The following is a 23971-nucleotide window of genomic DNA, read 5'->3' as shown; positions in this document are numbered from 1 at the left end:
TTCCTGTATCATTCTCGTGACATTACTTCTAGAAAGCAAACCACAAAGCGCGAACCTTGCAGCCCTTGGCTGTACCATCTCTAGTTTATTGATGAGACGTGTTTTGGTGCGGGTCCCATACTCCAGGGTTGTTCTCAGGGGGAATAGTGCCTTCGTCTAGGAACCGTTGCCTTTCAAAACTCGCGTCACGAAATACAAAGACTCGTACAGTTCACTTTCTTCGTAATTGCCCCAGTTTATATTTTTTACGTGGTCTTCTACGTATACTGTACGTGAGTCACTAACCACAACGCTGTCTAATCGAAGAGAGAATTGACATTCCTCTTACCTTTTTCTTCGCTGTTCTTACAAAACTTAATTTTCGTTTATAAAAAATTCCATTAAACTAGACACCAGCTGCTGTTTCACTGACAGGTAATTTTTGTACCACTTGTTTGTGGTGTAGGTTACTGTAGCCACGTCCATAGTTCGTGAACAGTGGGGAACGGCTGACTGGCCTTGGAAGTAGTCCTGGAGTCGGGATACCACTTGCTATTGAATAAGAATGAGCATCTTGGACATATTCTGAGACGAGGCCCTCTTTGTGCTAACCATTTAGAGGGCAGAGTTTCACTGGGGCTATGTGTAAGTGAGGGTAGCATCCTACTTCGCAGAAAAATCTCCGAGCATGTTCAGTATGTTTTAAGCAAGACTCGAACAAATGGAACTAAACGAGGCCACAGACATGACTACAAATAAAGAGGATTTTTAGGGCGTTTATTTCAGAAATTGCAGACTGAACGCTGGAAGTGTAGTAGTCTATCTATAATGAAAACTTATGTATGTATTTATGTATGTATGTATGATGTTTTGCTCACAAGACTAATGCTCTCCATTTCAGGGGCTGGTAATCGAACCATCGACCACCTGGACACAGTGACGGACTTCAACCACTAGACCAGGTAGGCAGTATCATCCAGTAAATAGCCAAGTTATAAGAAGAATTTCTGTGAAAGAATTGTGCTACCAAAGAAAGGTAAATGCAGTGCGTCAAGAATTCTTTATACTTCCAAGTGCCAGACAACCGTATACATTTAATCTAGTAGCGTAACTGAATTCGATTTGAGGAGAATATTCTGTCATAGACTGGCGTTTATCTTTCGTTTCAGTGAGTTTTTGAAATTGTCAAAATCTCTTTAGTCTTTACAGTTTTAACAGTTTAATATAAAATACGAAAAATGTCTGAATTTTTCGAATTTTTGTCTAATTAATCGGGTTTGGGTAAACATAACATTGCTTGCGTGAAGTTAGACATTTATGCTATTTTTTATGTTTACACAGATCATTTCGTCAACGCGTAATTTACTCAGTCTAAGACCGACTTGTTGAAATACTGCTCCACCTCAAAGACAACATTGATAACTCTACTTAAAATGCGCGAATATTTTCTATTCTGGCATAATTTCAACACAATATCAGTGCAGCATAGAAAAACACGAGTTTGTAAGATAAGCTACTGCTCTTACTTTGAGCATGTCATTGACGACGTTCACTTGTTGAGCTGTTTCACTGCTACTAGCAGTGTATGGGATCTTTGCTCGCCACTGATCTCTGTTGTTGGCTTGAGTCGAATATTTGCCACAGATTCCCACATCGGCATCGGTGGTGTGCTTTCGTCGTTTTAAAGGTTACCCGCGGTGTCGCTGGCCTTCAACCTTAAGGTTGTAAGATTTGTTGGGTACACTTCCAAGCAATCTTCTCAATATACGACCATACCACCATAGCCATTTTTCTAGCGTTCTATCCTGGCCGCTTCCTGGCCCTGTACTATCCAATCGTTGCCATAAGACCAGTCTGCATCGGTGCGATATCAAACTATATATATTTTTGCAAGTTGCAATAATACTGCCTTGAGGAATTTCCTTCTTATTTATTACAGGGTCATATTAAGCTTCGCGTACTCTAATTCTCTGAGTTCTATTTTCTAGAAATATAGCCACCCATTCAGCCATTCTTTTGTCGAATCCAATTGCACTCAAATTGACGAAGGTTGGTTAATCACGATACAGTCTATTTGACCTTCTGAATCCAAGATATCTGTTATATCTTGCTGGAATCTTACAAGTTGAACTTCAGTGGAATAACTTTTTGAAAAACCGAATTGCCTTCTATCGAACCAGTTGTCGTTTCCTCAGCGTATGACACAGAATACGAATGGAATGTTAGTTGGAACACTTATTAAAAAACACTTTTCCCTTTGAGAAAATCGATGATTATTTTCTATATAAGTTTATGATATGAAAATTACCATTTCCAAGATTAAAGTGACGTCAGTAGGGAAGAGGCCAGTTATTGTCGTTGTTGTTGTTTCGGTTATCAGTCCATAGACTGGTTTGATGCAGCTCTCTGTGCCATCCTATACTGTGCTAAATTTTCATTTCTACATAACTTCTACATCCTACATCTACTCTACTCTGTTTGTCATATTTATGCCTTTGTCTACCCCTGTCGTTTTTTATTGTCTACACTTCCTTCAAAAATTAACTGAGCAAGTCCTGGGCGTCTTAAAGATATGTCCTATCACTCTATCTCTTCTGGTCAAATTTCGCCAAATTTTTCTCCACTCACAAATTCAGCTCAGTATCTCTTCATTTGAGATTCGACCTATCCACCTCACCTTCAGCATTCTTCTGTAACACCATATTTCAAAATCTTCTATTCTCATTGATTCTGATTTAGTTATCGTCCATGTTTCTCTTCCATACATTGCTACGCTCCATACGAATGTCTTAAAAACGTCTTATTAATTCCTATATCAATGTTCAAAGTGAGCAAATTTCTTTTCTTAAGAAAGGCTTTCATTGCTTGTGCTAGTCCACATTTAATGTCCTCCTTACTTCTGCCATCTTTAGTTATTTTACTACCCCAGTAACAATATTCATCTACTTACTTTTATTCATTTCCTAATCTAATATTTCCTGTATCAATTAAGTTTTAAGAGGATTGAATGTCAAATATATGATATGAAATTGGAATACGTGATTCATTTTAAATAATTAGTAGTGTACCAAGATGCAGCAAAGCTAATGCAGGGAGGTTGCAGTTACGTCCAACAGTATTTTCTAAGGAAGAAATGGTTTCTCGGACGAAACAATGCTTAAAATTTTGTGTTTCAGGTGAAGTTAACTGTACGGGAGTGACAACTGGATAGACACAGAATATCTTAATCATAAGTTAGAAGTCACGTACACAAAAGTAGTGAGGTTGATTTCTGGCACAACCAGGTGGGAACAGTGAGAAAAGGGTAGTTGAAATGATGAGACAAAGGCTATGTTGGAAGTAAATTAATTGGACGAAGCGGTATGTGTAAACTGGCTTTGTTGACTGGTTCATGTGAGGCGAATGGAGGAGCATAGGTTGTCTGTGATATTAGTGGACTCTTCTATGGAGGGCAAGATAAGTAGAGGAAGACCAAGGTGACGATGGTTAGACTCAGTTTGCAATGATTTAAAGATACGATTTCTGGAACTGAACAAGGCCACAAAGCTGACTGGAAATAGAAGATTTTAGTGCTCTTAGATAGAGCGCCCAGGGTGCCGTATTCCACAACACATGTAGTTTTGAGACCTCAGTTTTATACAGTGGCACCGCGTGCGTAAAATCTCCAGGTGTGCACAAAGGGCAGATTAAAAAACTATGTATAAATTGCCTCTCAGACTATACAATTCTATATACAGTGTTATAGAATAAACCAACATGTATACAAATAAGAAGTTATCACTCGAAATTTTAAAATAACTTACATAGCGGTAATAATGCTGTAAAACAAACCCTGACCTCCACTTCAAGGAATATATCCTACTGAAGGGTTGCCAACATAATTGAAGGATTTGTAATAAATTAATACTTTCAACTAGACAAACTTAAGGAAAAAATCTAGTTTGTTAGCAAGCAGTTATATAAAAGCATCTTAAGTTCATTAAGCAATAATTATTGTGCTACACCTGCGACTGACGACAACAGCGTCATGCGGTTGGTAGCACCCCTAGCCCAGTGCCTTACCCACTGACACGGACTACACGATACATGCTGCCATCTTTGGGATTTGAGAACAACATTACGGGAAGGCATTGGAAGTGTGTCAGCAGACCGTGATCGCACAGCAATTGTGCTCACATTTGCTATACCCGCGGCATTGCCCCTTCAGGCTCTTGTTATGCAATACGCCCAACTTTGTAGTTGAAAACGGGGTTGTAATCAGCAGGCGTGGCGCTTGATTTAAATGAAAACGGAGAGTGAATCGGCACTTATAACGTACAAAAATCATACAATATCGTATAAATTTCAATTGTTTGAGATTACCAGGGTGGTCATGTGCTCGTGTGATCCTTAACATGAGACGCCTCTTTTTTGTGTATGGATTTTTAATGCCGGGAGTGTCCTTGGCTCTCCAGTTCTGTAGCTGCTTTTCCCGGTACACCCCACGGGAGTGAGCTACATGCAGCACTGTGTGAGGGTGGTTTATGTGGATGTAGATCTTATTTTATCGACAACTAATGAGAAGGAGGTAGCCATGGTCTTGGGAAAGGTACCAGCCGGCATTTCCATGGCAATGAAATGGGCACAGAAGATAATTTGTAGGATAGCCGAGGGGTATTCGAACTCACCTCTCTGTTGAGTACAGAACTAGCAGCCGCAACCCACTGAGCTAACCTGTTCGGCTTCAGACCTCGTTGTAGTGGTGTTCTTGCCCACTTATTGTGATTTTCTCTGCATTGATGGTTTCTCTACTTAATCTCTTCTCTCTAATAATATTAAACTTCCATCAACAAACCGACTTGTTCTAACATGACTAGAAATATACCGAACGCATTCTAAGAGAGTTTTCAGTATTAATCAGTTCTATCAATGGCCAAAATTAATTTTCACTCAGGCGAAATCTAATTGTAAATATTTCCGGTTTACATATTTCCACGTTCAAACGCAATAAGTAAAGAGAACGTGTTCCTAGTAAGTCTGATGATGTGTATGTTCAAAGTGTTGTCAATTCCTTGCGGCGCATTCTTCCAATCGATGGCACAATATGTGTTTAACATGACGTAACATCTGAAGAAATTCTACTGCACGAGGCCTCACATCCACGTTGAAGACATCGCCATTCAGTGACATGCCAAAAGTCATGGGTTAACAGTATTTAAAGGTTATAGTCTGTGGTACCACCGTACCATGACGTCTTGGAAACGCCGAGATCAGAATCAGGTGTGATCTGATATCTCGAGAGCGAATGTTGGCAAGGCGAAGTGAATTGTCGTCTTTCGAACGGAGCGCGATAGTGTGGGCCAGATGGAAGGAACATTCCACAGTCTAAATTATGCGGATATTTAAAATATGTCAATCGATGGAAGGCATTACCACTAACAGTGTATAGCGCTCTGGCCGACAATGGATGCTTAATTATCGCGATTAGCGGCGTCTCTCTAGAATTGTACGTTGTAACAGACAAATCGACTTGCTCAGATTACATGCAAATTCAATGGAGAATGTACCAGACGCATATCCAGCAGATCCGTACAGCGTTCTTTAACGTCAGTGGGATATGGGAGCAGAAGACCTACCAGACTGCCTTGCTAACATCACGACACCCAGCTGGGCGCGTGACGTTGGTAACAGGACTTTAGGAGAACTGGTGATTCCGATGAGTCACTATTCCAGTTGCTTCGAGCTGATGGTAGGGTTCGGATATGGCGCAGGCCCCGCGAAGCCTGGACCCCGCTTGTCAACAAGGCACCTTACAGGCTGTTGGTAGCTCATTAGGCGTGAGGTGTGCTGACATCGCACGGACTATACCCGTTGATCCACCTGAACAGGTCGTTGACTGCTATAGCTGATCACTTGTAACCCAGCAGGATATTCCTCGTTTCGCCGCAGGATGTCTTTCTTCTTCGAAACTCCTGCTGACATTCTAAGCATCTTCATATCCGTGGCATTTGGGGGGAAACTTGTGGTGTTGCTAGAATATCCAGCATTTCGCAGCATAAGTGAGTGGAGGTCATTTAAAGAAATATTTACACGAGCTTAGGTATACAGAGTTTGACGTCGATTCGATTCTTACACACACACACACACACACACACACACACACACACACACACACACACACACACACACACACACACACACAACTCAATTTTTGTGTCAGGCACCACACGTGGACGTTGACCTGAGAGCAACTATTTTCGTATTTGTATCAAGAATATTGTGTTAAATATTTCAACAGTACATTATGCAGCAAGCCTATGACAATAATTAAGACACGAGTATGCTTATAAAACGAGCGAAGCGAGTCGTAATTACCATTATAGTCGAGCTGCGTACGACTGTTATGCTCGACGATAATTATAATTCTATTTTTTAAATATCCATAAATTTCTGTCGAGATGTCGCTTGACAGTTGAGTTTACTGAACAGGTGCAGAGCGCATGCGCTGCGTTATTAATTTTCTGTGAGTGGATCAGAGACCTTGACAATGTTATACGTTTTCAAAGCCTCATAACCTAGCTTTATTTCAAATTTTATAGTTGGTGAAGTGAATTTGCGGGAATGTGGAGTGTGGTTGTGGAATATTGGAAGTAGAAGGTGCATTGATATTAATATGTGTGTCCGACATGTTTGAGTTTGGAAACAAGTGCGAAGCTAGTGCGTTGAAGGCAGGTGCGATGCTATCCTTACTTAATTGGCCAAAAAGTTGTATAATAATGAAAATCTGAACTCTGATTGTTGAAAAACCTGTAACATAATGAAAATCTGAACTCTGATTGTTGAAAAACCTGTAACATAATGAAAATCTGAACTCTGATTGTTGAAAAACCTGTAACATAATGAAAATCTGAACTCTGATTGTTGAAAAACCTGTAACATAATGAAAATCTGAACTCTGATTGTTGAAAAACCTGTAACATAATGAAAATCTGAACTCTGATTGTTGAAAAACCTGTAACATAATGAAAATCTGAACTCTGATTGTTGAAAAACCTGTAACATAATGAAAATCTGAACTCTGATTGTTGAAAAACCTGTAACATAATGAAAATCTGAACTCTGATTGTTGAAAAACCTGTAACATAATGAAACTTCGACTATAATGAGCCTCATTAAGATTCAGTTTTCTGGCACATACTATTTATATTTCGGCATTGTCGAGCATAAAATAAATTATTAAACGTATTCTTTGGGTTTTAATGGCAGACTATTCTGAATACCTTCAACCTAATATCGTACATTTTCAAAAGAACTGCAGCGAATATTGTATGAGAATCAGTATTTCCAAGACTATGTGATGTCTGTTGGTAAAGGACCTTTTGAGATTTGATGCTGGATCAGCAATACAAGTCTTGACTTTGCTAGTTGCTTTACGTCTCACCGACACAGATAGTTCTTATGGCGACGATGGGACAAGGAAGGGCTAGGAGTGGGAAGGAAGCCGCCGTGGCCTTAATTAAGGTACAGCCCCAGCATTTGCCTGGTGTGAAAATGGGAAACCACGGAAAACTATTTTCAGGGCTGCCGACAGTGGGGTTCGAACCTACTATCTCCCGAATACTGGATACTGGCCGCACTTAAGCGACTGCAGCTACCGAGCTCGGTAATCTTGACTTTGTAGATCCTTATAAGGTATAATTGTTTATTCTCCAAGGATGGCAGTACCGTATACTAAGTGAAACTCAATCAAGGTGTAGTAAAGATGATGTAGTGAGATCGAGGTATTCTGTAAGATGAACGTGAGTTCTCGGACGAAACTATCTTTACATCTGTTTTCCAGACTGACTTCCCGGAACGTGAGTGAAGTTCGGTTGGACTCAGAATATCTAATTCAAGAGGTGTGATGTGCCGATTTGAGTGGCTCAGACGGTTCAGGCCCTGGCCTTCTGAACCCTACTTGGCAAGTTCGATCCTGGCTCGCCCATTCAGCCTTACCTGCTATGCTGAACAGGGGCCTTGTGGGGAGATGGGAAGATTGGAACGGATAGACAAATATGAGGGAAGGAAGCGGCCGTGTCCTTCAGGTTAGTTGCCATCCCGGTATTCGCCTGGAGGAGAAGTAGGGAACGACGGCAAATCACTTCGAGGATGGCTGAGGCGAGAATCGAAACCCCTCTACTCAGTTGACTTCCCGAGGCTGAGTGCACCCCATTCCAGTCCTCGTACCACTAGTCGAATTTTGTGGCAAAGCCGAGAATCGCACCTGAACCTCCCGGGGTGGCACCAAATCACTCTTACCACTACACCACAGTCGGACACTCAATAATTACATTTTATATTATTAATTCATATTTTGTTATGCATAATCATTTAAAACTGTTTAATCAGTAAGGCACAATATTCATGTCTATTTATAGTCTGTATCACTGTTCTCTTCAAATTTCAGCCAACGTGTAATTTTATTGCAGGGCTAGATCAATCAATCAATCAATCAATCAATCAATCAATCAATCAATCAATCAATCAATCAATCAATCAATCAATCAATCAATCAATCAATCAATCAATCAATCAATCAATCAATCAATCAATCAATCAATCAATCAATCAATCAATCAATCAATCAATCAATCAATCAATCAATCAATCAATCAATCAATCAATCAATCAATCAATCAATCAATCAATCAATCAAAATTACAGCCCGAAGTGGATTCCAGGAGCGTATGGTTGCAGGTACGAATGAATTGCCCTAACGTGTCGTGCATTAACTTTATCTTACACATGGCCAACTGTTCATTTTCGTTCCAGTTACTGACCACTCAGTGGCAATTCTCTGGAGACTCTTAGCAGAACGCAGGTGTCAACATACATTCTTTACCTGCCTGAGTCAATGAGTGGCAGACACTCAAGTCATAAGCGCAATACTCTATGTATATAGAGAGAGCGCAGAGCTGAAGAGGCAGCCCACGCTCTGGGATATAAACGGCCTGTGTTGTATAAACTAGCAGAGAGCATTCCACAGGGGTGGTTCATTCCACCCGGTGAAACTTGTCGTGGATAGCAACAACTGAGCTTTGGCATTTGGCTGCACTTTCACGGTCTCCTAGCAAGGATTTCAATAGGAGCTCTCCAGCTCCACTGCTGAGTGTGACACCGGGATCGATTCCCGAATAGGTCGTGGGAGTTTAATCGTAAACGGTCAGTTAACTCGTGTTGCAGAGAATTTGGTAGGCCAAGACCCTTCAAGGGCTGTAGTACCAAGGGGTTTGGTTTGGATTGGTTTGGTTTTTGGTTTTTGGCCCATCACTGGCAGGGAAGTACATGCAGACTACCATTTAAACAGCAGAGAAACGGGCGAGTTGGCCGTACGGTTAGGGGCGCGCGGCAGTGAGCTTGCGTCCGGGAGATAGTGGGTTTTAATCCCACTGTCGGTAGCCCTGAAGACGGGTTTCCGTGGTTTCCCATTTTCACACCAGGCAAATGCTGGGGCTGTACTTTAATTAAGACCACGGCCGCTTCCTTCCAACTCCTAGGCATTTCCTCTCCCATCGTCGCCATAAGGCCTATCTGTGTCGGTGCGACGTAAAGCCACTAGGAAGAAAAAAACAGCAGAGAGCACGAAGTCTTTTCTACACTCAAGGGGCAAAGGCAAAAGCGTTTACAGTTGAGCCGTGCAGATCGTGCTAAACAATTCAAAGGAGTTACGAGCTGAGATTGCTATTCACCTTGAAAGTCCTTCTGTATTACGAATATTAAAAGAAGCTTTCTGATAGCCAGTGCAGGAGAGAAGGGCTATTTTAGTGCTGTTGCTGAGATGTGAAAGGTCTGGCAACTCCAAGTGGACAGGAAGCTCTTCTCCATAGCGATTGCAGTGAGTTCGCCATCTTTTTCATGGCAACCATACTCCGTTCTGCCCAGCTCGAAACTTAAAGTACCAGAGTTCTGAAATTGTACAGTTTATTCGCTTCCCCTTTGTTGCGTAAACCGACCTTCGATTTGTGTCCACATGGCTGTTAACTTATTGCTGGCACGTGATCCAGTGAGGAATACACTGACATTATTCTGCCGTATGAGAAAACATGGCAAAATGCTCGCAACCTTTACCATGCGTCAGTTACTGTCAGAATATATTATTAGTGTACTATGATGAAGTTAGAAACTGACGAAATATTTCATGTCTCACTATCAAGAGAGAGATCTCACTACATGAGAACGAAGAAATGGTGTAGAAGGTCGTTATATTGTAAGTGTGGTGTAATACATCGTAGTGTTATTATTTGTTACAGTTTACTTTGACGTCGTACTGAAAGGCCTAGGAGTGGGAAGGACGCCTTATTTAAGCTACAGCCTCAGGATTTGGTTGCTGTGAAAATGAGAAACAACGGAAAACTATCTTCAGGGCTGCTTACAGTGGGGATCGAATCCACTATCCCCCGATTGCAAGCTGACAGCTACGTGACCCAAACCGCGAAGCCACTTGCTCGGTATTATTCTTCTTCTTCTCTTCCCGTTCATGCGGGGTGGACGTATCTGAAAAGTCGTCTCCATTTTTCTCGGCCCCAAATGGTATTTTCTGTTAATTCCTTTTCTCTGAGGTCTTCCGCACACAATCAATCCATCTTTTTCTGGGTCTACCTCTTTCCCTCGTACCTTCCACCTCCATGACAAGCATTCCCCTTCCTACATAGTTTTAATAATAATAATATTATTAGCTTTACTTCCCACTAACTACTTTTACGCCGACATGCCGGAATTTAGTCCCGCAGGAGTTCTTTTACGTGGCATTAAATCTACTGACACGAGGCTGACGTATTTGAGCACCTTCAAATACCACGGGTCTGATCCAGGATCGAACCTGCCAAGTTGGGATCAGAAGGCCAGCGCCTTAACCGTCTGAGCCACTCAGCTCGGCCCTACATAGTTTTCATCTCTGTCTTGAATGTGGCCATACCATAGCAATCGTCCATCTCGGATCTTTCTATGGGTCACCATAGCGCTGCCTCGCGTGAAGGTGTTGTTTTTCCTCGTAACCCCACACATCCGACTCAGCACCTTCATTTCAGATACTTCCAGCCGATTATATTGTGACCGCACTGTTGACCAAGTTTTTTGCACCATAGAGCATTGTAGGTCTCACTGTACATTTGAAGACTTTCACCTTTGCTCACGCGATATTATTTTTATTAATTATTATTTTCGTTTTTGTTGGAAATTTGATCGAAGGCTCGTGTCAGAAGTCTTATGCTATTTTAACATTCTGCAGGTCAACATATGGTGAACTGGGCGTTTCCATATCGTCATTACAAAGGACTTTGAAAGAGAGGGCGTGGCATCCGTGCAGAGTTCGCCAGAAGCGACAACTGTACGGAAATGAGTTTCAACGCAGAATTGATTACTGCACTTCAAATACTCGGTGATAGTCCTGACTTCTATGGAGCGATTAGTGTTATTTCGCAAACAAAAGCATCGTAAATACGCACAGACTCATCGAAACCCTAATTGGATTGGATTCGAGAGGGGCACCTACTGAAGCACTGGGGTGTAAAGGTCTGTTGCTGTAATCTTGGAGACAATCTCTCCACACTGTCTTTTTCCCACCTAGACTTTTAGGACGATGATATATGGAATTCGTCCTGAATAAGTTGGAGAATTTGCTGCATGAAGTTCCACTTCGACTCAGAGTACAGCACTGGTTCCAGCAGGATTAAGGACAACCTAATTATTTAATAATAATAATGTTATTTGTTTTACGCCCCACTAACTACTTTTTAAGGTCTTCGGAGACGCCGAGGTGCAGGAATTTAGTCCCGCAGGAGTTCTTTAACGTGCCAATAAATCTACCGACACGGGGCTGTCGTATTTGACCACCTTCAAATACCACCGGACTGAGCCAGGATCGAACCTGCCAAGTTGGGGTTAGAAGGCCAGCGCCTTAACCGTCTGAGCCACTCAGCCCGGCTAATTATTTATTAGCCGGTCCTGTGGTGTAGGGGTAGCGTGCCTGCCTCTTACCCAGAGGCCCTGGGTTCGATTCCCGGCCAGGTCAGGGATTTTTACCTGTACCTGAGGGCTGGTTCGAGGTCCACTCAGCCTACGTGATTAGAATTGAGGAGCTATCTGACGGTGAGATAGCGGCCCCGGTCCAGAAAGCCAAGAATAACGGCCGAGAGGATTCGTTGTGCTGACCACACAACACCTCGTAATCTACAGGCCTTTGGGCTGAGCATCGGTCGCTTGGTAGGCCAAGGCCCTTCAAGGGCTGTAGTGCCATGGGGTTTGGTTTTAATTATTTCTTATTTCCGAACAGTGAGAAATCGTCTTAACCGTATAACGGTCGGGCTGGGCCCCTGAGACCCAGCAGAATAAAATTTTGCAAGTACCATATGGCAAGGGCGTACGCAGAATTTATTTTCGGGAGGGGATATTAAATATTAAAATTGGAGGATTTCTATCAAATAATCGTGAGAACACTAAATTACAATTTTCAAAGTAACACAATTATTTAATTAAGAAACATCACATCGGCAACAATTATGTCTTCACTTTCTGATTCAGCTCGGTAACACAATTTTCCAGCAGGATAATGACCGACTTCACACAGCACGAGTGTCTCTGGCCTGCCTTTGTGATATCAGCATGATTCTTTGGCCAGCAATGTCTCAAGACCACTCGCCGATCGAGACCGTTTTGGACCATATGGGATGGCAACGCCGGCCGCCGGCACTGCAGCAGAGTTGGAGGGTCAGTTGTTGCACTAAGTGTGGCTGTATCTTCCTCAGGAAGACAACCGACCTCTGTGTACCTCCATGTGCGACCTATTGCCGCTGTATCTGTGCTGCGGGTGGTCCAACACCGTACTAAGAGCTTCCTTAGAATTCAGTAAATGCTTAGTGTGGTACAATTACCATGTCCTGAGCCTCCTTTATGTGCTCATTTTTCCTTTTTTGTCATACCATATGATGTGGAAATTCCGGATTTCTTCTGGAACACCACTAAGACATTCACGTTTTTATGCCACTAATGCAGTTAATAAACTTCGAGTCGAAAGGTCAGTGTTAAACTGTCAATTAAAAAGTAAACTGAAATCCCAAAAGACACCACCGTATTACACGAGGCAGATGTTCATTGATATCCCAGACCATATTCACAACGCAATTTGCTTGAATATTGTTAAAAAAATATAGGCTATATGATGCGCCGTAAATTTTCCAGCAATCGTTGGTTATGTCACTTTTGGACATCCGTAGGACGGTAAAGAAAGTCAGAGTGAAGTTTAGAAAAAGAATTATAGTTCAAAGAGAGAGGATTTGCTTACGATACAATTAGTTTTATTGGAGTCTGATGATAATTTAGAGAAAAATACTGTATTGTGTGGATGCGGTTAGAAAATTACATATTAGGAATAGGGGGGGGGGATATATTAGTATTTTGATAACAAAAGAAGCGTTGATGAAAGAAGTAAGAAGGATAACATCTGTAGAGTAGCCCAGCAAGAAAGGCTTTTCTTAAGAAAAGAAATATACTCACCATAACATAGATGCGTGTGTTAAAAAGTAGTTTCTCGAAACTCAGGTTTAGTGAGCGGCAATACATGGAAATTAAACATGATCAACAGGTGCCGAAGGAAAGAAAATAATAGAATTTGAAATTTGATGTTACCGATGAATATTGATGGGTAGATCGAATCACAAATGAAGAGACACGAAAACTAATTCATAAAAATAGGAACATTTTGACTACACTTAACCAGAAGTCGAATTGGGTTTAGGGCATCCAGAACTTGCTCAGTGTGTTGGGGAAAAGAAAGGTACGGGAAGGTGAATGCTTGATATATGGCATATAGATGTACTGTAATTGTAAATATACACTGACTGACAGAGCAAATGCAACACCAAGAAGGAGTGGTCAGAACTTTATGCCAATTGCAGGGTAGACTGACGTCACTGAGGTATGCTCATGATGTGAAATGCGCCGCTGTGCTGTGCACGTAGCGAACGATAAATGGGACACGGCGTTGGCGAATGGCCCACTTCGTACCGTGATTTCTCAGCCGACAGTCATTGTAGAACGTGTTGTCGTGTGCCACAGGACACGTGTATAGCTAAGAATGCCAGGCCGCCGTCAACGGAGGCATTTCCAGCAGACAGACGACTTTACGAGGGGTATGGTGATCGGGCTGAGAAGGGTAGGTTGGTCGCTTCGTCAAATCGCAGCCGATACCCATAGGGATGTGTCCACGGTGCAGCGCCTGTGGCGAAGATAGTTGGCGCAGGGACATGTGGCACGTGCGAGGGGTCCAGGCGCAGCCCGAGTGACGTCAGCACGCGAGGATCGGCGCATCCGCTGCCAAGCGGTGGCAGCCCCGCACGCCACGTCAACCGCCATTCTTCAGCATGTGCAAGACACCCTGGCTGTTCCAATATCGACCAGAACAATTTCCCGTCGATTGGTTGAAGGAGGCCTGCACTCCCGGCGTCCGCTCAGAAGACTACCATTGACTCCACAGCATAGACGTGCACGCCTGGCATGGTGCCGGGCTAGAGCGACTTGGATGAGGGAATGGCGGAACGTCGTGTTCTCCGATGAGTCACGCTTCTGTTCTGTCAGTGATAGTCACCGCAGACGAGTGTGGCGTCGGCGTGGAGAAAGGTCAAATCCGGCAGTAACTGTGGAGCGCCCTACCGCTAGACAACGCGGCATCATGGTTTGGGGCGCTATTGCGTATGATTCCACGTCACCTCTAGTGCGTATTCAAGGCACGTTAAATGCCCACCGCTACGTGCAGCATGTGCTGCGGCCGGTGGCACTCCCGTACCTTCAGGGGCTGCCCAATGCTCTGTTTCAGCAGCATAATGCCCGCCCACACACTGCTCGCATCTCCCAACAGGCTCTACGAGGTGTACAGATGCTTCCGTGGCCAGCGTACTCTCCGGATCTCTCACTAATCGAACACGTGTGGGATCTCATTGGACGCCGTTTGCAAACTCTGCCCCAGCCTCGTACGGACGACCAACTGTGGCAAATGGTTGACAGAGAATGGAGAACCATCCCTCAGGACACCATCCGCACTCTTATTGACTCTGTACCTCGACGTGTTTCTGCGTGCATCGCCGCTCGCGGTGGTCCTACATCCTACTGAGTCGATGCCGTGCGCATTGTGTAACCTGCATATCGGTTTGAAATAAACATCAATTATTCGTCCGTGCCGTCTCTGTTTTTTCCCCAACTTTCATCCCTTTCGAACCACTCCTTCTTGGTGTTGCATTTGCTCTGTCAGTCAGTGTAGCCTAGGGTGACATAGAAAGTTGCATCAAGCCAGTTTATTATTGGCGATGAAAAATGAAAATGAAAATGAAAATGCTGTGTTCTTGACTAATGAATGTAAACATTGTTCAACACTGTTCATAACATGTGGAGTGGAGAAGCCAATTCCTTTGGCCCTTCCCGTTGTATTGGTAAAATTATTACTGTTATTTCGCAAACAACGCCATCGTCAACACGCACAGACTCATCGAAACCCTAATTGGATTGGATTCAAGAGGGCCCCCTATAGAAGCATTGGGGTGAAAACGTCTTGTGTAGTAATCTTGGAGACCATCTCTTCACACCTGCCTTTTTCCCACCTAGATTCTAGGACGATGATATCTGAAATTCGTCCCAAATAATTTGAGGAATTTTCTGGAAGAAGTTCCACTTCGACTAAGAGTACAGCACTGTTTCCAGCAGGATTAAGCACCACCTCATTATTTCGTACCTGTGAGGAATCATCTTAACCGCACGGCCAATTCATCCGGTAACGGTGTAAACAAACAGATATATTAAGTTTACTACAAATTTTCATATCAGTGCATGTTTTGTACCCTAAATGTTATGCTAATTTTGATTTGACATGTTCGAATTGATTACGGAGTCGAGGATTCTCAAGATGGTTTCAGGGTGTTGATATTATGACATTTTATTGTAAAATATTGTTTTAGTGAAAGTGAATCGCTAAAATGGTTTCGATAATTTACCGTTTACGATTCGTTTTTCACCTGACCGCTCTAGAGTTAATGATCACCTGATTTAACACTAGTCAATTTTTTCCTTTGGGGTTGCATAAAACAAGGGTGTTCTAAGTATAGTCCCTGAATGCAGAGGCCTTAAGTCATATAATTAACGATGCATGTGCATCTGAGACAGCAGATATGCGCCACCTCATGGTCATCATCGTTAAGGCATCAAGTCATTATGGTCTGACACTGTGGTTAGCCGGTTCGAATTCCCTTGGTAGAAAAAAAAAAACCATCAGATTGTTTGCTGGCAGGTTACTAGAGGTGGTGCTAAACGAGGGGTTACCCAATAAAACCGCAGTAACATTGCCGTGAGCGAAGCTACGGCCGACTGGATCCCTCGCCACGCTCCTTATGCGAGCTAGCTAGAGCGACGCATCAAGTCGGTTGTGGGGAAGCTTGTGTAGTACACATTTCTGACGCTAGGCGTGTACAGCGCAACTCATTGCCAATTCAGTGCCGGCCTGGTGTCGATCTGGTTTGTTCTGTTCATCTGCAGTGATTGCTTTTGCTTGCGCTGTTTTGTTTTTGTTTCGTTTTTTATGACGACAAGTTTAAGTGAACAACGTGCAAACCTTTTATTGGGAATCTTTAAGAAGATTCTGCAACAGTGTTCGTCAAGAAAGAGCCGATTTGTGGCAGACAGGGGACTGGCTTGTCCACCACGACAACGCACCTGCTCACACAGCCATCTCTGTTAGACAGTTTTTGGCTAAAAATGGCATGGTCCGATGCTCCACCCTTGACCTGGCTCCGTGCGACATTTTTTTATTTCCACGCATAAAAAGGGGCATGGAGGGGCACTGATTATACAACACTGAATGAGTCAAGAAGAAACGAGGAAGGAGTGGTCAGCCATTTCTAAAGATGACTATAAAGTTGTTTCGAACAGTGGAAGCACCGGTGGGACAAATGTATTAGTTGTCATGGAGAGTATTTTGAAGGGGATAAGGTTGTTTTGTAAAAAAATGAAAATATATAGCTTTTAAATAAAAATTCCGGTCTTTTGGGTACCGCCTCGTACAACTTTTAGTCACTAGATCGCCTCCTGAAAGCCTGAATTAAGTTCCAAATCTCTTCACCACAGTGATCGTATGGAGTAAGGACATGTGATCATGTTAATAGTGATCCGTTCATCAGATGGGGATATCGTTTGGTGTAATTCAGCAGGAGTACGCTATGTACTACTGACGGACTTATTTCACCCTTTCTTAACGCCATCACCGCTGCCCCCCTCCCGCACACACAGACACTCATGGGAGTCAGCTAGAAAGACCTACACCAGGCCTCGATACGCATCACATCTCCGGATAAGCTGAGGAGAGATGATGAATGTACACGAAGACGTTTGCTTTTGCATATCGATCAGGAAGGACAAACTTGTGAACACCTGTATTTTGAATGAATACGTACAACAAGAACGTCAGGAATCTGTTTCCTTGCTCTTGAACTAGCATTAATGAAGATTCACAAGAAGTTTCACATATTATTATTTTAAATTATTATAGTTAACATGGGTAGGAGTGGTTAAGAAGCGACGGAGCCTAGGTTTTTGGACAAAATTAACACAAAACACATTCAATTTTGAATGTATTTCTTAAATATATATTTGTTCTTTTTTTCTATTCCTCTTTAAAAATATTTACTAAACAACGGAATACATATTTAGAAGGATATGGACAATTTAACAAGTTAAGCTGTCAAGCTTCATAAATAACTGAAGAGGATAAACTCCCGATTTCCAAGAGTTAGTAGACAGATCTTTGGTATTTAACATCGCCAAGAAACGTGAGCTTCCCGCAATTACATTTACACGCCAAAGGGAAATCGAACTCTCAACCTTCAAGACCGTAAAGATCCATTATACACATCAAAGTACATTTTAATACTTTCACAAAGGTTAGCTCTGAATATCAAAATCACCAGCTTTTACACCATCTGCTACTCGTTGCCTTCATTTAATAGGGAAACAACAGAACAACACACTTGAATCGGAAGAAACAGAAGCAGTAACTCATACTACATAGCCATGAGTGACTTAAATAAAATGTTTAGCAGAAAGGATCGAAACAGATAAAACAGAAAAGAATGGGATGCTGAACCGAATCAACCAATGGCGTAACATGACTTACAATAAAACCTAATGGGGCAGCAGGCCCGTGACCCATTTATTAACAATGGAATAAGTATTCATAATAACCTTATGGTTTTTACGTCCTACTAACTACATTGATGGTTTTCGGAGACGCTGAGTTGCCGGATTTATATCCCGCAAGAGTTCCTTTACGTGCTACTAAATCTACCGACATGAGGGTGACGTATTTGAGCACATTCAAATACCGCCGGACTGAGCCAGGATGGAACCTGTCTAGTTGGGGTCAGAAGGTCAGTGCCTGAACCGTCTGAGCCACTCAGCCTGGCGTAATAAGTATTTAGAAGTATATAACAAAATTTAACAAGTTGAGCTATCAAACTTCAAATAACAAGGGAGGATAGATCGAACTCCCGACCTTCAAGCTCGTAAAGACTTAGTATCCACATGAAGGTACCTCTTAATATTTGCCCAAAGGCTAGTTATGAATATTAAAAGCACATCAGGTAGTGTCTACCTGTCTTACGGGCGTTTAAGGTGTTGCATACAGCTAGGGAGAGGCCTTACAGATGGTACAATATTTCTTTTCCTTGTTTAGTATAGGCCGACTAAGGTCCACGATATTCAGTTAATGCGTTTGGGGTGGGTTTTGATGTTTGTCCAATAATTGCGCGTCCTCTGGCTGTGTTGTTCCTTCCTTTCTTTTGTACAGAGCGTACCTGTCTCCCTTCTTGGTGGGTTGTCCTCGGACATCATTTGTTTAAGGATCCTCCTGAGAGATGTCCGGTCTTTTAAGTCTCGTTCTGTTCCTCCCAGTTCGTGCAGATCTTTGTTTACTCCCATCAACCATGGTGACCTGGTCTTCCTTGGTCTTTGCCAGTAAACGAGAGGCTGGTTGGTCAGTCTGGCAGGATGCATCCAGTAGACGTGTCCATAAAAAGCTAACCATCTCTTCCTGGTCACGTCTGTGATTTTTTCCATAATGTTTGTAGAGCTCTGGGTTGGGTCGCCTTTTGTATTCATTTCCTTCCATGACTGGTCCTAATATCTTCATCAATATTTTTCTCTCCTTGATTATGAGCTTGTCCGTGAGTCCCTTCCTGTTGAATATTACACATTCTGAAGCATATAAAGCTTCAAGGCGAGTGACTGTCTATTAGTGTTTTATTTTAGTGTTTCGGGAGAGTCAATTTTTATTGTAGGTGTTCTTGGTCAGTTGGTATGCCACTTCTAGCAAGTAGGAACAAAAAATGTTGCAAAGCTTAGCCACAATAAGACAAAATGTATAACGGAAACGAGGGTACACATTCGTGCTTCCTTAATACATAGCACCTGTTCGGGTAGTTGCACTGATGGTAAGAAGGACTAGAAAAGTATATTTTACAAAATTAAGTTATATTAAGGAAAACCTACAATAAAATAAGGTAAACGCGGTTCGACGCTAACCGTTACATGATCGAGAGGAAGGGTAGTATCTTTTCCTTTACTACACGCAAGTAATTTCATATGTTGGAGTATGAATTTACCCGTCTACCTCAGAGGTTGCCCCAGCGCGCCTGCAGCCTGCAGGAGAACCTCACTGGTCGTCTCACTGATCAAGGCAGATACGTAAGGTCCAATTTTACTCTTATTTAGAAAAGCGAGCTGCTTGATGATTGGTTGACATAATTTGAAATCACAGTTTTGGCCACTTAGAAACAGAAGACGTGCGATAGCTAGTGTCCACCCGTAACAGTCTCAATACCCCACTAACGGGAATTCATTTCTTGTCCCTAGGTGGCATCCCAAATCATAGTAGTGACATCTGTCAATAAACTTGCAATCATGTGTTTTTCATAAAGTTCAGTCTGTCTCCACGAAACTTCATCACATTCAGGAGTTTTCGGTGTTGCCTTCTACCAGCGAGAGGCCCTATCATTATTATTATTATTATTATTATTATTATTATTATTATTATTATTATTATTATTATTATTTATTCGTTCATCGCCGATCTGTGGGCCACGTTTGCGCAATCTATCTGCCCTTCTGTCACACAGACTAATGCCCTTCTCTTTACACTCTCGCCGAAGTTCCTTAATTCTTTAGCTTCACCTTTCTCGCTATTCAGCCATGATGTTCCATGGCTTGGCCAGTGGCTTTCCGGCTGCATCGCTCATTCCCGCAACCTTTTCCCTAATATTGTGTGTTCCGTATCCCTCCCTTTCTGACACCTACTTCTGCTACGTCCTTGTTTCCCTGTGTATGCCATCCAGACTGTGTTTTCCACTTTTCAAACAGAAGGAGTACTCTCTTGGCCAAATCCTGATGAATCATCCTTTTAATGTGCCCATAAAAGTTATTGTTGTTATTATTTGACATTATAATCTGTTTAGAAAATGTAATCATATGAATACATTACTTCCAGTTTCCTATGATAATTTCCTGTAAGCTACTGCTTACACCTCCGCTCTCTACATATAACACACAATACCCTGAATTTCCAGTGGAGAACTTTTTGATACGTCATGCTAGACGCTGTTTTGCTGTAAGTAGCACAAACAAAGGTAAAATTAAAATATCCGGAGTCGAATACTGACAGACAAACATGGAGATAACTAAAGCCCTGAGCGAGAAATGCGAGATAGAGCATTGAAGTGAAGGGATTGATGCAAAAATTGGCAGCTTCAGGTTTTATTAATTCTGGACAATAAGACAGGGAATATTTCAAAACCTTTTTCTGATCCAGACTGGGTTATACTCAACTTCAGTAAACGCAATACAGCCAGTGTGTATTAATGTACAGAATTATCCACATTAATACAACACAAGTACAACCCAAATTACCAGGGAAACTTCAATCGCGATAAGTAATTAAGAGTGTTTGCCACTATGTTCCAAACTCCTAATATGAAGCAACATCTAATAAACATTCAACGTCCTTATCTTACTCGTACGATATAGTATGCAAGGTGTTAATACCGGATGTGATGGTGTGCCTGTAATGTGGGTATTGTCTCAGGACAGCTGTATCCTGCGAGGATCAGTCAGTAGTCTTCATGAGTAACATCATGGAATGAAAATTAAGGTACAGCGATCTTCAGTGAGGGTACCTCTCCCATTTACCCACACTCACTAGCATTTCGCTGGACTTCTTGGGGATAAGTTCTGGAGAAATATTTCTGTAGATAGGTGATGGAATTCGCTATGGCACAAAATCGAATCCTTTTACTTTTGTTTCTTAAATCTATTTTTTCATCCCTCTACGGTTTGGGGCGGTAGAATATCATCCACGTATCTCCTGCCTGTCGATACGGTGACTAAAAGGGGGAGCGTAGATTAGTGACCACGGTTCCCTTATCTGAGTCTGGCATTGCTTCCACTAACTTGTGCCAGGCTTCTCACTTTCATCTTTCCTGTCCGACGTTCATTGGTCAACTCTTGTCCTTTTCCGCCCTCGACGGTATTACGTTTTCGAGGCCTAGGGAATCTTTCATTTTCACGACCATCGTGACCCTTCCTTTCTTTTGGCGATACCTTCATTTTCGAAGTGTCGAACCATTTCCAGTTTTTCTCTGGTTAGGTAAAGAGAGGATGGTTGCCTAGTTGCTCTCTTAAAACAATAATCACCACCACCTCTATCTTCTTACACGTCGAACACACGCGATTGCAAAAAGTGTAAATTTGTCTTGATGGCGGCGTTTTAAGTTGTGGTATGTGTAAGCTTCGTATTATGGTGAAAAAGTGATAGTTTTATTGACAACCCAAGAGTGAGAGTGGTATAGTTTCAAAGTGGAATCTATACTAATCCGTCTAAGATAATTATTTGTGTGATCTTGTGCCTCTAAGTTAAATACTAAGCGATAATAATGTGTACGTGCATCGTAACCAAGAATTACAAACATTGTTCAGTGTAGCCAACTGTGAAATCGGAACAAAGAAACCAAAGGGTGTGCATTAGGAGTGATAATCTAGGACACTATTGCTCCACTCATCACGGAATAAACAGTGCAAGAAATAAGTACATAGTCAAGTGAGAGAGTGCGCCATCTTTGTTCCAAAGGCTGTAAGAGTTAAGAACAGCAATGCTAACGGATACCGAAATCAGAGGGGTTGAAATGGGTGATGTTTGTAATATCTGTATGGAGATTGTGAGAGAGAACGAAAAAGCAGTTGAATGAGAACGTTTTAGAATTTGGCAACACGCTGACTGTATAAAGTTAAATAAAGGTGAATACGATATCATTAAAAGACGAACCTACAAGTTGACATGACTATGTGCCGCATCTAAATTGACTGTTTTGAAAACTCAAAGGACAGTTTAACCAGAAAACGACACCATAGCTAACCTAACCTTGAAAATAGATGCAATTCTCAAGTTTCTGGAAACGAACCTACAGGAAAAAATCTAAGATGAAATTAAAAGAGCAGTGGAAGATGAAAATAGGACACTCAAGAGGGAGACTGTAATAAAGAATGTAACAGAACGACCTGTCGATGAAAGAAAGAAAAGAAACAGATCCTGGCAGTATCATCCAAAGACCAAGAAGCTCTAGGAAGGGAGATCGTCCAGTACAATATATACAAATGGAAACTCAACACACAGGCAGCAGCGGAGTGAGAATGGAAGAGAAAGAGGTAGAAATAGGGCATGATGGCCTTGGAAAATGCAGCGTATCCGTAGAAGGCACACGCAATTAACGGGCGCCACGGAAGGAGGACGCACAAGACAGGTGAGCCAAATTCAGAGACCTGGGTCTCATGAGATAAGGCAGCTATTTCGTGGCAGTAAGCAGGGAGAGAGCAAGATCAAAGCAGCTGAGGGCAAGGGCTGGTTATACATTGGAAAGCTCAACGCTGACACTACGAACGAAGACCTCGAGGAATACTTAAATTAAAACGGAATAAGCAACATTGACTGTCACCTAGTGAGCTTCAGACCTTCTAGTCGAGCATTAAAAATTGGCGTGTCCCTGAAAGACCTCGATAAGGTTTATGACAGCAAGTTCTGGCCGGAAAATGTCACCTGTCATACTTTTCGTGCCCTTTGGAGATTTGGAGGAAGAGACGAACAAAACCGTGAAATATCTGTCGTGGAATGTTGAGGGCATGGTAAATGCCATGGATATGATATAGTCCTAGAATAAAGGATGTGGGGGGGGGGGTTCTGCCCGAAGGTAGGTCTGAACCTCCGCAGAGGTGTACCTGAGCCGGAGTTAACGTACGGTAGGGTGCCTAGTTCCTTTCCGCTCCTCCATTCCCTTACGCGCGTGGCAACCCATCCACTTCTCGACCACGCCCAATGTTGTTTAACTTCGGAGATCTGACGGGATTCGGTGTTTCAACACGGCTGCGGCCGTTGGCATACTCGTAGAATACGACATAGTTATTTTAGTGGAGACATTTTAAAAAGGAGTGGTGTCCAAATAACGTGTATGCAGCGCATATTCTTGCTTTACAAGGAGAGAAGAGCAGACCATAACATGCTTGGTGAGTCCTAGACTAGTCCCGATCAGGACTATATATAACACTGACAATGTATTGGCAGTGAGAACAAACTCATGTGCAATTATAGGAGCACACTTTCAAGCAGAATGCAAAGAGGAAGAAATAATAGACGATATAGGCACAACGCTGGCTAGAGTTCGCTGTAGTGAGACAGTTATACTAGCAGGAATTCCGCAAGATCTCAAGAAATAATAGTCTACCCGTGAATAGTGACCTGCCACTTCTGAATCTTAATAGAATGAAATCACGCCATCCAACTCTGCGTGATGCTGCTAACATGGATGCTAAGGATTTTAAATCTCTTGATGAGTGGAAAAGTAGATGGGAAGCAGCAACGGATGTGCGCCTTCATACCTTCTTCTCAGGTCCCGAACTTCCA

General features: G+C 42.4%; 1 protein-coding gene across 1 annotated transcript in view; it reads left to right on the top strand.

The window, feature by feature from the left end:
* The first annotated feature begins 913 nt into the window (after positions 1 to 913).
* Gyc88E (Guanylyl cyclase at 88E) overlaps positions 914 to 23971 on the top strand; it is an 814243-nt gene continuing 791185 nt past the window's right edge. The window contains exon 1 of the mRNA XM_067144088.2: positions 914 to 941. The gene's annotated coding sequence lies outside the window, so the exon portion shown is untranslated. The remainder of the gene's footprint in view (positions 942 to 23971) is intronic.

This window comes from Anabrus simplex, chromosome 3 (assembly GCF_040414725.1).
Source record: "Anabrus simplex isolate iqAnaSimp1 chromosome 3, ASM4041472v1, whole genome shotgun sequence".
NCBI classification, from domain to species: domain Eukaryota; kingdom Metazoa; phylum Arthropoda; class Insecta; order Orthoptera; family Tettigoniidae; genus Anabrus; species Anabrus simplex.
The sequence above is the reverse complement of the archived record's forward strand: the minus strand, read 5'-3'. Positions and strand labels throughout refer to the sequence as shown.